The sequence below is a fragment of the Narcine bancroftii genome, chromosome 5 (assembly GCF_036971445.1).
Source record: "Narcine bancroftii isolate sNarBan1 chromosome 5, sNarBan1.hap1, whole genome shotgun sequence".
NCBI classification, from domain to species: Eukaryota; Metazoa; Chordata; class Chondrichthyes; order Torpediniformes; family Narcinidae; genus Narcine; species Narcine bancroftii.
In genome coordinates this window covers 226,760,787-226,775,275 of record NC_091473.1, presented here as the reverse complement: position 1 = coordinate 226,775,275, position 14,489 = coordinate 226,760,787, and the positions used below count along the sequence as shown (strand labels likewise).

The window sequence follows — 14,489 nt, the reverse complement described above, 5'->3', positions numbered from 1 at the left end:
TCATCTCCGGCCAAGATTACCTCACAACGCAGGCCAGCAGGGGAATTTTCTCCATTATTCATCCCATGATCTAGATGACTACAACCAATTACATAGTGATTACCATTGCAGCCTGCGACAACTTATTCCGTACAAATTGGCTGTCATTTTTCTTCAACTGGAAAATGATCACAACTCTAAATGTATTTCACGGAACTGTTTATTGTCGGTATGCCATAAAGCTTTCTTTTTCAATCTTTTTTTGGTTTTAACTCGCAAACCACATAGGTACATTTAGTAATAATGATAAAATAGATTAATATCAAATTACAAATTTTAAATAACAGTAAACAAGGTACATATGAAACCATATTATTAAATGGAAAGAAAAAAAGGACATATGCTCCTAATCTAAAAATCAAACCCCACCCTATGAGAGTTACAAGCCAAGTTAAGGAGTCCCCTTCTTTTTTTCTTCTTTGATCTCCATCTGTCATGGTCGACCATGGGTACTGGGCCTCTGGTAGTCACTGTGGAGTGGCAAATCCAGGGTGCAAACCAGGGCAGAGTTGATATGGAGATCCGTCTGTTGCCCATACAGCAGGGACCACCCCCACGCCCTCTCCATGCTAATGACAGGTCCAAAGGAATGACAAATATCAATAGAGTTTGGTGTCGGAGCATCGCAGGAGTCACCGAGCCGGTGCTGAGTACTCCGACCCTGGATTTTTCCTTGGGGTTTACTCCCAAAGCCTTTCCAGTGAGTGGGTAGAGCCACAAGGCAGCAGAGATTTGAAATAGGAATTTTCCCTCTCCTTGATGAGTTACCATCTGAGGTAAATGAGTCCCATCTGCCTGGAGGAACTGGTTTCAAGATGCCAGTGACTCGCCTTTTCCCCTTGTCAGTGAGAACAGCCTCCGCCAGGCATAAGAACTATACTGCATGTAAAGGCCCAGTTGGATTTGGTGGTCAGAGGCTGTTTGAGTCGCACATCATGAAGAGCATTTGTGCCGCAGTGGGAGCTCATCCCCACTACCACCCTTCAGCTATAACAACCTTTAGACTCCACTACTGATAGTAATATTTATGGGGGCATGTGGAAAAAAAAGAGACCAAAATTAATTGATTGACAAGCTTTGAAAATAAGAAAAGGACCCCATAGGAAAAGAATCATTATAATTGTAGAATATCTAATTTTTTTCTCGAGAGAAACATGCCATCACATCCGACAACCACTGAGTATGAATGGGAGGGACAGCATCTTTCCAACTCAGTAAAATGGCCCTTCTAGAGATAAGGGAAGCAAATGCCACGACGTGGGATTGTGAAACAGTCAGTATTAGATCCACTGGCCCCACTCACTCCAAAATAGCAATGAAAGGGCTAGGAGTCAAATTAATATTCAGAGAACTAATGATAAAGTATGAAATTCCCCTTGCCCAGAAATTAAAGAGAGAAGGGCATAACCCAAAACATATGATACAACGTGCCTTCCTCAGTTATGCATTTATTACATTTAGAAAATTGTGCCCGATGGACCACTTTAAATTGTATTTATGAATGCCTAGCACAAAGTGAAGATCAATGGACGCATTTCAAAATAGAACCTCATGTAGTTTTGGCAAATGGTGACCTGATGGAACAGAATGCAAATTCTTAGCAATTCCTCTTTGTTGCAATAGTACAGAGAGACTGAAACACACTTTTTTCCCCAAAATAATCTTCATCCACAATAAATTATCGACCAAAAAGAAAGCCGTTCTTTATCATTTTGTATCCATACATTTCCATCACTGAATATTCTTACCATTATACGATTGTCATCACTGCGGTGTCTTGTCATCACTCCACAGAAAGGTGAAAAATGCCAGTTGGGAAGACTGCATAAACCAATCCATGCTCTTGGATGATTATTACCTGAGGTGTGGGTGATGTACCCATTGCAAAAACTTCAGTGTAAAATGGATACCTGAAATAAGAGTGATCTACTCTCACAGAAAACGACCCACCAGGTTTTCAGGGAGTGCATCAGGTATGTTCAGACCCTTTAAAGTTCAGGGGAAGGTTTTCCCTTTTGGTTCATTTGCTCAGAGTGACATCAAACATGTAAAAGACATTGGTGAGGCCAAATTTGGAATATTGTGTGCAATTCTGGTCACCTAACTCTAGGAAGACTATCAATAAGATTGGAAGTTCCTAGGATGTTGCTGAGACTTGAAGAACTGAGTTACAGGGAAAGGTTAAACAGGTTAGGACTTTATTTCCTGGAATGTAGAAGAATAAGGAGAGATTTGATAGAGGTATACAAAATTATGATGGGCATACATAGAGTAAATGCAAACAGCCTTTTTCCACGGAGTTTAGGGGAGATTAAAAACTAGAGGACATGGGTTAAGGGTGAAAGGGAAAAAATTGAAAGGGAACATTAAGGGGAAATTCACACAGAGAGTAGTGGGAATGTGGAATCATCTGCCAGCTGAATTGGGAAATGCAGGCTCAATTTTGACCTTTAAGATAAATTTGATCAAGTACAGGGATAGGAGAGATATGGCCTGGGTACAGGTCAGTGGGATTAGGCAGAAAAATAGTTCAGCACAGACTAGAAGGGCCAAAGGGCCTGTTTCTGCATTTTAGCATTCTATGCTTCTATGGCTGTCTGCACTGTTGGCATTTGTCAGCACACACAGTCATATTGGTGCATGAGGGCATCATCTGGATAGGGCCACAAATAAATGTTCATATTTGCCCCATACATGCAAAGTGCATACATGGTATTTAGTGATTTAGATTTTAAATAGAGTTCCATCATGATGTAAGTATAGTATTGGACTGTGTCAGAGAGCTTCTCCCTCATCTGGCATTGTAGTTCTGATGAAGAGGGTCTAACCTGAAACATCTCTTTCCACAGATGCTAGCTGACCAGCTGAATTTTCCAGCATTTTCTGTATTTATTTTAGATTTCCAGTATCTGATGTTTTTTTTAAAAAAATTGAGCTCCACTGGGCCTCCAGTTCTCTCCAATATTATAAGACATTTAGACAGGTCGAGGAAAAAGGAAGACTGATATGGACCCAATGCAGTGAAATGAGTTGAGCTCAAGTAGGCATCATGGATGATTTGGGTTGAAGGGCCTGTTTTTGTCCTGCAGAACTCGATGACTCTATGAATGAATAAATAGATGGGTGTTGGTGAATAATCCAATAATCTAAGTTGAATGTTGACCCCTGGACCAGCCTGTGCAGAGTACATATTCCCCTGATGATCACATGGGTTTCCTCTGGATACTCTGGCTTCCATCCACGTCCCAAAGACGTGCAAGTTGATAGTTTGAGTGGCCCACTTGTAAGTTTGCCCAATGAGTGTGGAGTCGAGGGAAATGTGGAGAGAATAAAATGCAATTTGTGTAGAATTAATGCGCCTGGGTGCTTGCTGCTTAACTCGGACTGGGTGGGTTGAGGGTTTAGATTCTATGACGCTGGAAAATATTTATTTTGTTTGTTTCCCTCTGTATTGCTGGTGTTCTGTTGCGTTAATATTAATTTGATGTGAGGACTCAATATGTTTAATATGACTGCACCAACTTGGTAAATGAAAGCCACCAACCCCAGAGCAACTCTCTCAGCCAATGCACTACACTGGGTAGGATAAGCCCCTTGGCGGACAGGATCTCTAAACATCAACCACTCCCAATGTGAGCAGTTACATGGGAATTTGAAGCAGCAAGAATTCATCTGCTTTGTCAAAGTCTGTGTATTATCACACTGAATGTAACAAGGGGAGCATCCTCATTTGAAACTTGCCCTTTGAGGTAGAAATAGAAGTTGTCGGCAGGAACAACTCTATAAATAAAGCAACACATTTCAACAGAGTCGAAGACTTAATTGTTCACTAAGTGGTGCTGCCACATCCTGGGGAACATTATTTCAATATTGATGGGACAGGGATGTTGTAAAGGCTGTTTATTTGATGTAACTCAAGGGAAATATTCACCAAACTGCAATGAAAAAATTCTTAACTCATATCACATTTCACGCGACTGCAGCACGGAGCAGTATTGTGCAGCTCCTATTCAACGCCTTTTGTATCCTTGCCAATCATCTTCTCTGCTCATCTCATCCTCTATCACTATATTTTGGGATAAAATTAGCCTTTTCCTTATGAAAGTTGTTCATATTTATAGTGTGCTTCCTGTTACGAGCCGAGAGGACCCCAAAACCCAGCAGCAATAGATATTCACCATGACAAATTGTTACTTAAACAAAAGTTGCTTTTAATTATCTTTAAACATGAGAACAGAATCACACTTTAACTTAGCACTATTGACTTAACTAATCTAACTTAACCTCCTTCTAATTCTAAGTGCACGTGTATGTAATGTGTGTGTGTAAGTTTAGAAAAGTTATGTGATTCACAGTTCAATCTCACTTCTCATTCCTCTAAGTTCACTGGTTGCAGGCAATTCTTATACTGTGCACAGAATTTAACATTTATGAAGTTCACCAGGCTTTGGTGCTTGAAAGGTAAATGGTTACCACTCAAGAAGTTTCTTGTCAGTTTTCAGAGAGATTTGTTGTTCACTGGACCCCACAACTGATTTCTTTTTAACCAGCCACTTAAGTGTCTTGCTGAAGAAATTTTCCCCCTGAGGGTTCTCCAGATGATAACCTCTTTCTTTCAGGTCACCACAGGGTGCCTTTTTGTTTCTCTTATTCCAAGTGAAACATTAGACAGCCAGTCCTATCCTCTTGCCTGAACCACAAGGGCTTTGACCAGGCTGAACTAAGCACTCGCAACCTGTCTTCCAAATGGGGTTTTCCACAAGTTTGCCAGCTTGTCCTGTTCCAGTCCCAGCTGCTGCTGCTGACTGTAAAACTGCAGAACTGATCTCTCTCCTTCTCTCTCTCTCTCTCTCTCTCTCTCTCTCTCTCTCACAGAGAGAAAGCTTGTGTGATCCTCTCTTGCTTGCAAAACCACATTAACCTCTTAGAACAGCAAGTTCCACTCCAGACAGTCTGTGGCTCTGACAAGTTCTTTCATCTGTTGCCTTTTTGTAAACAGCAATCAATGAGTGAAGTCTCTTGGGCACTCTCCAAAACTTTTGCAAAGGCTCTTGGGCCTGACATGTCTAGCATGGGGCAGAGCTCCAGTATTTTAAATAAGATCTGTTTTAAAGTGTTTGTATGTGACCTACACTAAAAAAACCACCCCAATTTATCTCCCAAAAACATATCTATTTTTACAATGCAAACACAAAATAATCTGTCACATTCCATTATACCATCCACTACATTCAATTATGTCATACATTAACTGGTTCTTCCATCGTCTTTCTTGCTTGAGGATACACGATGAAGCATATGACTGGATGCATGACTCCTCTCATCTTTGATCTTTAAACTCTTATTCTCCTTTACAACTTGTATTGGATTCCCATCCATAGCAATGGAATGGCCTAATTGTTTGCTTAATTACATTGAGAGATTTCCTTGAAAATCCCCAGTCCCCACCCAATTGAGAGATTTCCTTGAAAATCCCCAGTCCCCACCCAAGGTCAGCGATCATTCTGGATCTTCAGATTCCTGTCAAGTCCGAGGTACAGAGTCCAAAGATCATTCACTGTGTTAGATTTGTTCAGTGAAATGAGATGCAATGGGCCATCTATGCTCATGGCTTTTTGAGTGGGTTCTGAAATGAAATGTTAGTTACCCAACCATACGCCACCAGTGAATGGCCTGCTCCAGTGCCATTGATTTTCTAGACAGGTGCTTCCACAAACTGAGCTAAAACTCTGAACTTTCCTCTCCCGCTCTACCCATACTTCAAAATTTCCACCCTTTTCATTAAAGAATGATCTGCATCTTGCTTTTAACACTTAACAGGCTCAATTGACTTCAGAAATCTGAACCCATTGCAATTATTTTGACTCAAAGGTTTTCTCCATGAAGTCTTCCTCCCTCCTTTCACATTCTTTCCCTCCCGCCATGCAGAGCTTTAAAACATCGCCCCTTCATTTATTGTATTGTTTTCAAACCCATTATGTCCTTTGAATGTAAATTCTTTTCTTTGAAATAGATGTCTTCCCTGCAGAAACTTCCAGCATATATAGGTATTTGAGGATTTTGGGTATCGCCTGAAATCCCAATTACACATGGATCTCTACTCCTTTGGTAGGACCAACCAACCACATGACAACTGTCTGAATGGAAGTGAAACACGAAAGTCTGCAGACACTGTGATTGCAGGTACCCAGAAGAAGGGCTCAGGCCTGAAATGCTGGTTAGATAACTCTACCTCCTGTGGATGCCGTGAGACCTGCTGGGTTCCTCCAGCATTTCTCTGTTAAATAGGCAAAAGGAAGGTGCGAGCATTGAGCTGCGTGGAATAAGTAAGTTCAAGACTTTCACAGAACCACTTCAAGTCAGGAATGCCACACAGGTTCTGATAGGAAACTTAGTTATGCTGAGATTCTCTTTGGCACAGTAGGAGCAGGTATGATCTGTGGAAAGCTGTCTCGAAGTGGAGATTGCAGATAAAAATGGAAACAACGAGGGCACCTGACAGCTGTGGCAGGACCTAAATGTCATAATCTGTAACAAAACCAAATCCAGTAAAATAGCAGACGATAAAGCCTCTCTCCCAGAGGAACTCTACGCTTTCTACGTCTGATTTGACGACAGTAACAGCGAAGAACCACCCCTACGCACCCCCACATCCCCTGATGATCCCATCCTATCCCCACCTGAGGGCGAGGTGGTTGCTGCCATCAAGAGAGTTAATCCGGGAAAAGCATCTGGCCTGGATGGAGTACCTGGCCGAGTACCAATGATCTGTGCTGACCAACTTTCTAAGGTATTCATGGGTATCATCATTATCTCCCTCTAGCAGGGCATGGAACCCACCTGTTTCAAAATGGCATCAACCTTACTGGTAACCAGGAACAGTGCAGTGACCTGACTTATTGACTCGACCAGTAGCACTTACATCAACAGTGATGAGGTGTTTGGAAAGGCTGGTGATGAAGCCTATCAGCTCCTGTCTGAGCAGTGAAACAGATCCATTCTAGTTTGCCTATCATAGAAATAGGTCTATGGCGGATGCCATCTCACTGGCCCTACACAAAGCCCTGGAACATCTGGATATCAAAGATTCATGCATCAGGATGCTCTTTATCGACTACATTTCGGCATTTAACACCATCATCCCCTCAAAACTGATCAGCAAACTCCAAGACATGGGACTCAACACCCCACTGTGTAATTGGATTAATGATTTCCTCACCTCCAGACCACAATCAGTGAGGATTGGTAAGAACCTCTCCTCCACAATCTCCATCAGTACCAGAGCACCTGCATAAGACTGAAGGAATGAAGCCATGATCCCTGCATGTTTTTAAAATACCTCTCAAGTGATCATGTGTCTTGGGTAAACTTGTACCTCTCACTTTGTTCGTTTTAGATTGGTGACAGTGTTTGAGTTACCGAAAGAAAATAGACACACAGACCGAGAGCAGTTCAGTTATACAAATGTTTATTACAAATTCAAAAGCTGATTTCAAACTACAATATGCATGCCCTTCTCAACTATACTTATCAATGCCTGGACTGGTCCCAAATGCCAAAGCGAGGCAACGACTGCACACTTGTAGTAGGTTGTCAGGGCGCCGGTAGTAACTTCTCCACCTCCCCCGACCAGGACATTGGCTGGACTCTAGAAGTTCTTCTACTTGCTGAGAGATGTTGCCACCTCTCGGAGAGTCTCAAACTTCAGCAGTGGGACCATGACTTATATTACCCAAAAACTGCTTACCTAAGTATCTATTATAATTTTCAGCTTATCACTTTGAATACAATGGTTTATTTTGCATCAAGGCTAGATCTCTGACAGTCTGTGACCAAAACAAGCAGGAAGATTAAATGTTCTTGGTACACAGATGTCCTTTCATCAGATAACTGCATCTCTGGCCCCTCGGTGGAATTTAGCTTATGTCTGCTGATTCTAAAAAAACAAGGAGGTTCTCAGCCTGGCAGAAGCAAAGGCTGCAAAAGTAAAAAACACGGTTTAAATCTTCCATTACATCATGCAAACCAACCTTCTTTGTCTAAACCTCCTGCTGTAGCGGGAAAGCTGCTAACACATTAAAGGACCCATCCCAGCTGCCAACGTATTAAAGGAGCCTATCCATTGTGGTCATTCTCCCACTCCCCCCCACCCCTTCTGTTGAGAAATAGAGTCAATGAGCTTGAAAACATGAAGCTCCAGTTTCAAGGAGCCTTTCCTTCCTGCTGTTATCAGAGCCGTCAATGGACCAATCCTTGGTAAAAGATAATGCCATGCATTTTACTTTTCTCTATACCCTGCCCTTTTTAATCCCACACTCAGCACTTTCTGACTTACTGTAACACTATGCACTGCACTTTTCTTTTAACATGGCACCACCTGTGGTACTTAAATATTGGTTGACAATTTTTTAAAGAGTTACAGCTTGGTAACAGGCCCTTCTGGCCCACGAGTCTTTGCCGCCCAAATACATCAATTAACCCCATGCATTTTTGGAGGATGGAAGGAGACCAGACATGGAGAGAAAGTACAAACTCCTTACAGATGGCCATATTTGAACTTGGGTCTCTGGTGCTGTAATAGCGCTGTGTTAACTGGTACGTTAACTACGCTGCATAACTGGCAAAACTATGCTTTTCATTACATCTTGGTTCACGTAACAATAACCACTTCAATTCATCAATTCAGTTTTAAAAATAAACTGAAAAGTTTATTTCTCTGTTTTTTTTCAGGATCTCAATATTATTGTCATTGCCAGCATTTATTGCCCATCCCTAAGTGCTCTTGGGAAATTGTCTCCTTGAACTGGTGCAGTCCTCTGGTAGTACTCCTGCATTTCTGGGTAGGGAAGGTTAGGATTCAACCAGCAATGATGAAGCATTTTCTGTTTTTCTTTTAGAATTCAGTGTTCAATGTGAGCTCATAGCCATTCACACAGCTGCAATGTACAGATGCTCTGAAGTTCTTGCATGCTACAACCAAACAGTCACAAAAGATACACCAACTACAATAGTAGACATTTAAATTGCTAGAAATGCAAGATGATAATAAATATTAAAGGATAGATATTCACAGTTGCAGTAGATTAAAAAAATCTTCTTGAATTTGGAGGTGGTGAACTTTCTGCCTGAAGGGAGCATCAAGGAGAGATTATGACCAGGATGGGGGGGGGGGGGGTGGGAGGGGGGGATCTATATGATGTTGCGAGATCTTGAGAGTAGGACCTTGCACTGATACTTTCAGTGACAGGAGGTAATTGGCTGTGATGGACTTAGCTAGGTTTGCCACTTGCTGCTGCTTTCTGCATTCATGAGCAACACTTACCTACTTGGTAACTTCAAGGCCAACATCCCTGCATCACTGGAAGCAGAAAAAGAAGCTCTGATTTCTGCTTGATTCACATTTTCTGCACCTTGCACCTTCTCAGGGACAGTCGTGCTGCGCACAGCTTGAATTTTTACTCTTTGAATGCTGGCCATTTTTAACCTTTCATAATATATTACTCCAGACTGGGTTCATGGACAAATTACATTACGGATGCCAGTATGAACCAGCTGGTGGCTGGGTATAAAACCAGTCCCAGGAAAAGGGGACAAGGAGTATATGCACTCATTGCTTGTCCTTGAAAACAGGGAAGTGGAGTCCAAAGGGTTAACTCAGTGGACAGGAAAGGCTAAGAGTGATTTGGAGTAAATGCTTGGTTGGAGTGGACAAGTTGGGTGAAAAAGGCCTGAATCTTTGCTGTAGAAATCTATGACTTTGCCAAATGCAAATTTACACGAACAGTAAAGACTTAACAAAATACAAACCAGGTAAGGGCTGTGTCCTCAGCTCAGCCATCTTTCTGACCTTCAGGTGGCAGGCTTAGCGTAGCGGTTAATGTAATGCTAATACAATTCCAGTGATCCGGGTTCAAATCCAATGCTGTGTGACAAGAGTTTTTGCATTCTCCCTGTGTCTGTGTGGGTTTTCTTCGGGCAAGCCAGTTTCCTCCACCCTTCAAAACATATTGTGGGTTCATTGGGATATTTGAGTGGCTCTGGCCCTGGGGCTGGGGTGGTCTATTAACGTACTGCATATCTAAATTAAAAAAAAATTCAAAATATAAAATAATATAGCTAAGGATGTTTGCTGGTGATTGAACATCATTCAATCTCCCATGTACAACACCTCAGCAAATGATGCAGACAGTCCCTGTATGCAGCAAGCCTAAACAACCTTTGGATTGATAAGTGACAAATTACACATTTAGGCCTCAAAAGAGACAAATAGTACTATCTCCAATACAAGAGAATTGAATCATCTATATTTGACCTTCAATGGCATAAGTTCTCCACTATAACATCATAGCAGAAGATCATGATTGACCTGTGGCTTAATAGAGCACCATGGCTTGAAGAGCCAATTGGAGGTTGGGTATCCTCAGACCCACCTCATTGATATCCAAGGCCTTTCTAACTTTCTCCACTGTGGAGTGCCTTTATGAGGGCAGTTATAGATTGGGCAATTAATGCTGACCGTGCCAATAATATCCAGATCCTGAAAAATTCCTCACATGAAGTATTTTCTTCTGAATCAATACTTAACAAATAAAGCATTCCAGATCAATATCTCAACCTCACTCAGAAGGCAAATCTCACTAGGATATTGTAGAGTGGTTCGTGGAGGGTCATGTTGACCTCTCCATCTAGAACCTAGTCAGAAGTCACCTCAGCAGCCAATCAAGGTCAAGCCTTGCCCAGGGGTCAGCACACACCTGCTCATTGGCTTCTTTAATTGGCACATTTATGCTTGGGTTGGAGCCTCCTGCTGATGGTACTATAAACCTCACCATGTCTGAGCAATCTGTCTCTTTTCTTCAGTGACAAACCCCAGTTCCACTCCAGGTTGGGAACAGTGGACAACACTGGAGAGACATTGGTAAGGCGTGCACAGACAAAGGGTTGGGAGCTGTAGTACTGTGAGCCTAGAAATGACTGGCCTTAGTTTAGTTTAGATAAGAGCCGTGGCTACTGGAGATATCAAGGATTTGAGGGTATTGTACGTTGTAACTTGACGGTATAGCTTTCTGCCCACGAGTGTGTGTATTTTACGCCTATTGCAACTCTCCTGCGCATGTAAATAAAAATTGCTGTTCAACCTGCTCCTTTCTTTTTAAAATATTTTAAAAAATTTGATAGAGAGAGATATTACATGTATTTATTGCTTAATTATTTATCAATTAATTATATAGCTTTTATACAATGCAATACAGAAGATGGATCACATATCAATTATACATTGTCTTATATAATTCTCAAAACAAAGTGAAAATTCCTTATGAGGATTTCACCTCATATTCTGATACTGAGATATACATTGTGATTATCTAAATAGACCAATTTCTTCTCATTGTAGAAAAAAACAAAAATAAGAACAAAAGAAAATAAAAGGAAAAAAATCCCCATACTTGTCCCCCCCCCCGTCCCCCCCACTAAATACTGTCACCTGCAAATAAATTGTAAAGAATTGAGTATCGGCTCTCGGACATCGGATAGAAAACCCCCAGAGCACCCCTGACCAAATAACCAAATTATAATAATAGTCAATAAATGGGCCCCTTATCTTGTCAAATTCAACCTTGATCTCGTCAACATCGTATCTAATTTTCTCCGAACTCAAGCAAGCAAGACATAAATAACATCTTGTAACCAAGCATCCGAGTTCAAATTTGTTGCCCTTACGACCCGTCAAATTAGTTTCACAGATGCAACAGATATAAAGGACTCCAGGTCAGTTTAAACTGATTAATCCTTAACTTAATTATACTTATTTTTTGTTGGGGTGTTTCAAACTGGGAAGCTTCAGGAAGTAGGACAAAATTGCTGTGTACATTGTACTTACATATTTGACAACAAGCAAGCTCTCCATTCATTCATTCATTCATTCATTCATTCATTTATCCATCCTAACAGATGCTCTACCATTGCTTTAAAGGGTAATTGTAGAGGAGTAATAAATGCTGGCTCTCCCAATGTAGGTGAATAACATGGAATTCATGCTAAATTTGTATAATTAAAAAAAAACTTACGCCATGGTCGAAGCTGATTCAAGCTGTTGAAACCCATGCCACCCAATTACATCGAATTACCCTCCCAGCCCCAGGTGAGTGGGATGAAACTGGAGCACTAAGAGGAAACCCATGCAGGTTACTGGGAGAATGTACACACTCCTTACAGTCAGTGCCAGATTCGAATGTGGCCTCTGGCACAGTAATAACATTGTGCTAACTGCTATGTTAACTGCGCTGCCTACAGTATAGAACGTTTGTTACTTAACTTTTTAACAATTACACTCAGTTTGGTTTTCACATGTGTACTGGAGAAAGGACTAGAGAGGTTTTTCAGGATTGGATGTGTTATCACTCAGGCCACATTGAACAGATAGGTCTATATTTTCTGGGAAAGCTGTATTATGGACACCTAGACATAAATCTTAAACATTTTGAAGGGTGTTGATGAGATTGACTGGAAATAAGGGAGTTCAAAGTTAGGACTATAAATATTTATCCTGAAACATATTCTTTTTTTGCCTACAGTTCCACTGAGAGTTGCCAGCCATGCCCTTTTTGAGAGTTAACTTACTTTAGGCATGACAAAGGAGACATCAGAAATGATACCATTGAGTATCCAGGGCTTGTCATGAAAGTCTTGAGCTGAGGGTGAAAGAACTCACCCCTAGCCCTTCCAACAGAGGGTACATGCAGACATGACCCATCTTAAAGGACCGATTTAGTAAGTTGTTCCAATGGTTTTGCATTCTGGGTTTCCTACATGATATCACCGAACAAGGAAGACGGTAATGAGGAAAAGGCTTCCAACATCTCCCAAGCAGATCTGTCACATTTGACAATGGTGTGATCTTCCTATAATCATGTCCAGATTGTAGGCTTTTTAGAATATCTGCAAATTGCTTTGGGAATATTTTTCATTCAATAGCAGCTAGTGTTGAATAGGTTATTGTACACAGTTAACCAAGAGCACAAGTGGATAGTCAAAGATAGAGCCAAGTAAGAAATATATAGAGATTTCTCCGGGACACCTTTTGTTCACAACCACTAATAGGAGCAGATTTGCAGTATTACTCATCAGATCAGCAATGAAGAGCCAACTTTACTGCCAAGCTCTCTGCAGCTTGCTCAGCAGATGATTAAACAACTGATTGGATAATCCCATGGCCCAGTGAGAAGAGGAGAGGAAAACAGTGAGGTGCAATTTCAGAGGTTCTGCCTGCATCTTTCACAGATGGTTGGGGTTCCTTCTAAAAATAGAGGCATTTCAAGGACATGGACTGGGTGTGCTGCCTGAAGATGAAACATGCATCCACTGAGGTGAACGAAGGAAACATTCAAGATAACGGAGGGTGTCTGATACACCTGATCAGTGACTCCAAAGGCTGAGTGAGGAACGATAGGGTTTAATACACATTAGATTTCGGCTGACCCAACTCCATGTGCTCGAATGAATGGGGGGAGGCAGCGAGGTCAACCTTTATCAGCAAGTCACAGGGGGAGGGGTCAGAGCAGATCGAATCATCAGTGGGCGGGCCAGCCATTTATACACAGAGCAGCACCGAACAGTATATACATATCACCACAGTGTCAAGGGGAGAGATGTGGAGAGGATGTTTCCTCTTCGGAGAAAGCATGGAATCAGGACTGGCTGGTTAACATTCATATTATGACCATCTTACAACATTACCATAAAAAAAATTAAAATAACAGTGCATGAAAAGTAGGGCAGTGTCTTTGGTTCATTGATCATTCAGGAATCTGATGGCAGCGGAGAAGAAGCTGTCCTTGTGCCACTGAATGGTTGTCCTTAGGCTTCTGTACCTTTTCCCCGATGGTAGCAGAGTGAAGAGGGCATGGCCTGGGGGGGGGTGGGGGTCTTTGGGGATAGAGGGTGCTTTTTTAAGACACCGCCTCATGTCCTTGATGGTGTGCATCTGGTGGCTGTGATGTCACAGTCCGAGTTAACAACCCTCTGGAGTTTATACTTGTCGTGAGAGGTTATGGATGTGAGATAGGGAAAGTTTAGATTGTTGAACTGGTTTATATTTGTCGGCATAACATCATGGGCAGAAGCCCCATACTGTCTGTAATATTCTGATGTAATGAGATACTTCAGAAATTGCACAAAAATTTGTCAAATTGTATTGAAGCTCCCAGCTAATTTCAAATGCCATCAATTAAAAAAAATAAGAATGCAAATCTGTGTATATCCAAATTGGTTTTTAATTTCAGATTCAATTTGAATTGATAATCCTATCAAACCACATTAGGTTCCTCCTGAAAACTGATTGATTTAGCTGTACAGTGATGCACTGATATACATATTAAATTGAGTCACCTTGTTGCAAAGGCTTACACTGCCAAGTGATTGAAAGAATACCACAGGAGTGAGTCATGAGG

The 14,489-nt window shown here is 41.5% G+C and overlaps 1 long non-coding RNA gene across 1 annotated transcript in view; it reads left to right on the top strand.

Annotated features, from left to right (window-relative positions):
• Positions 1-14,489, top strand: part of LOC138764976 (uncharacterized) — a 42,446-nt gene that overhangs the window by 13,253 nt on the left and 14,704 nt on the right. Inside the window, exon 2 of the long non-coding RNA XR_011358395.1 lies at positions 1,834-2,012. This is a non-coding gene — a long non-coding RNA (uncharacterized lncRNA). The remainder of the gene's footprint in view (positions 1-1,833; positions 2,013-14,489) is intronic.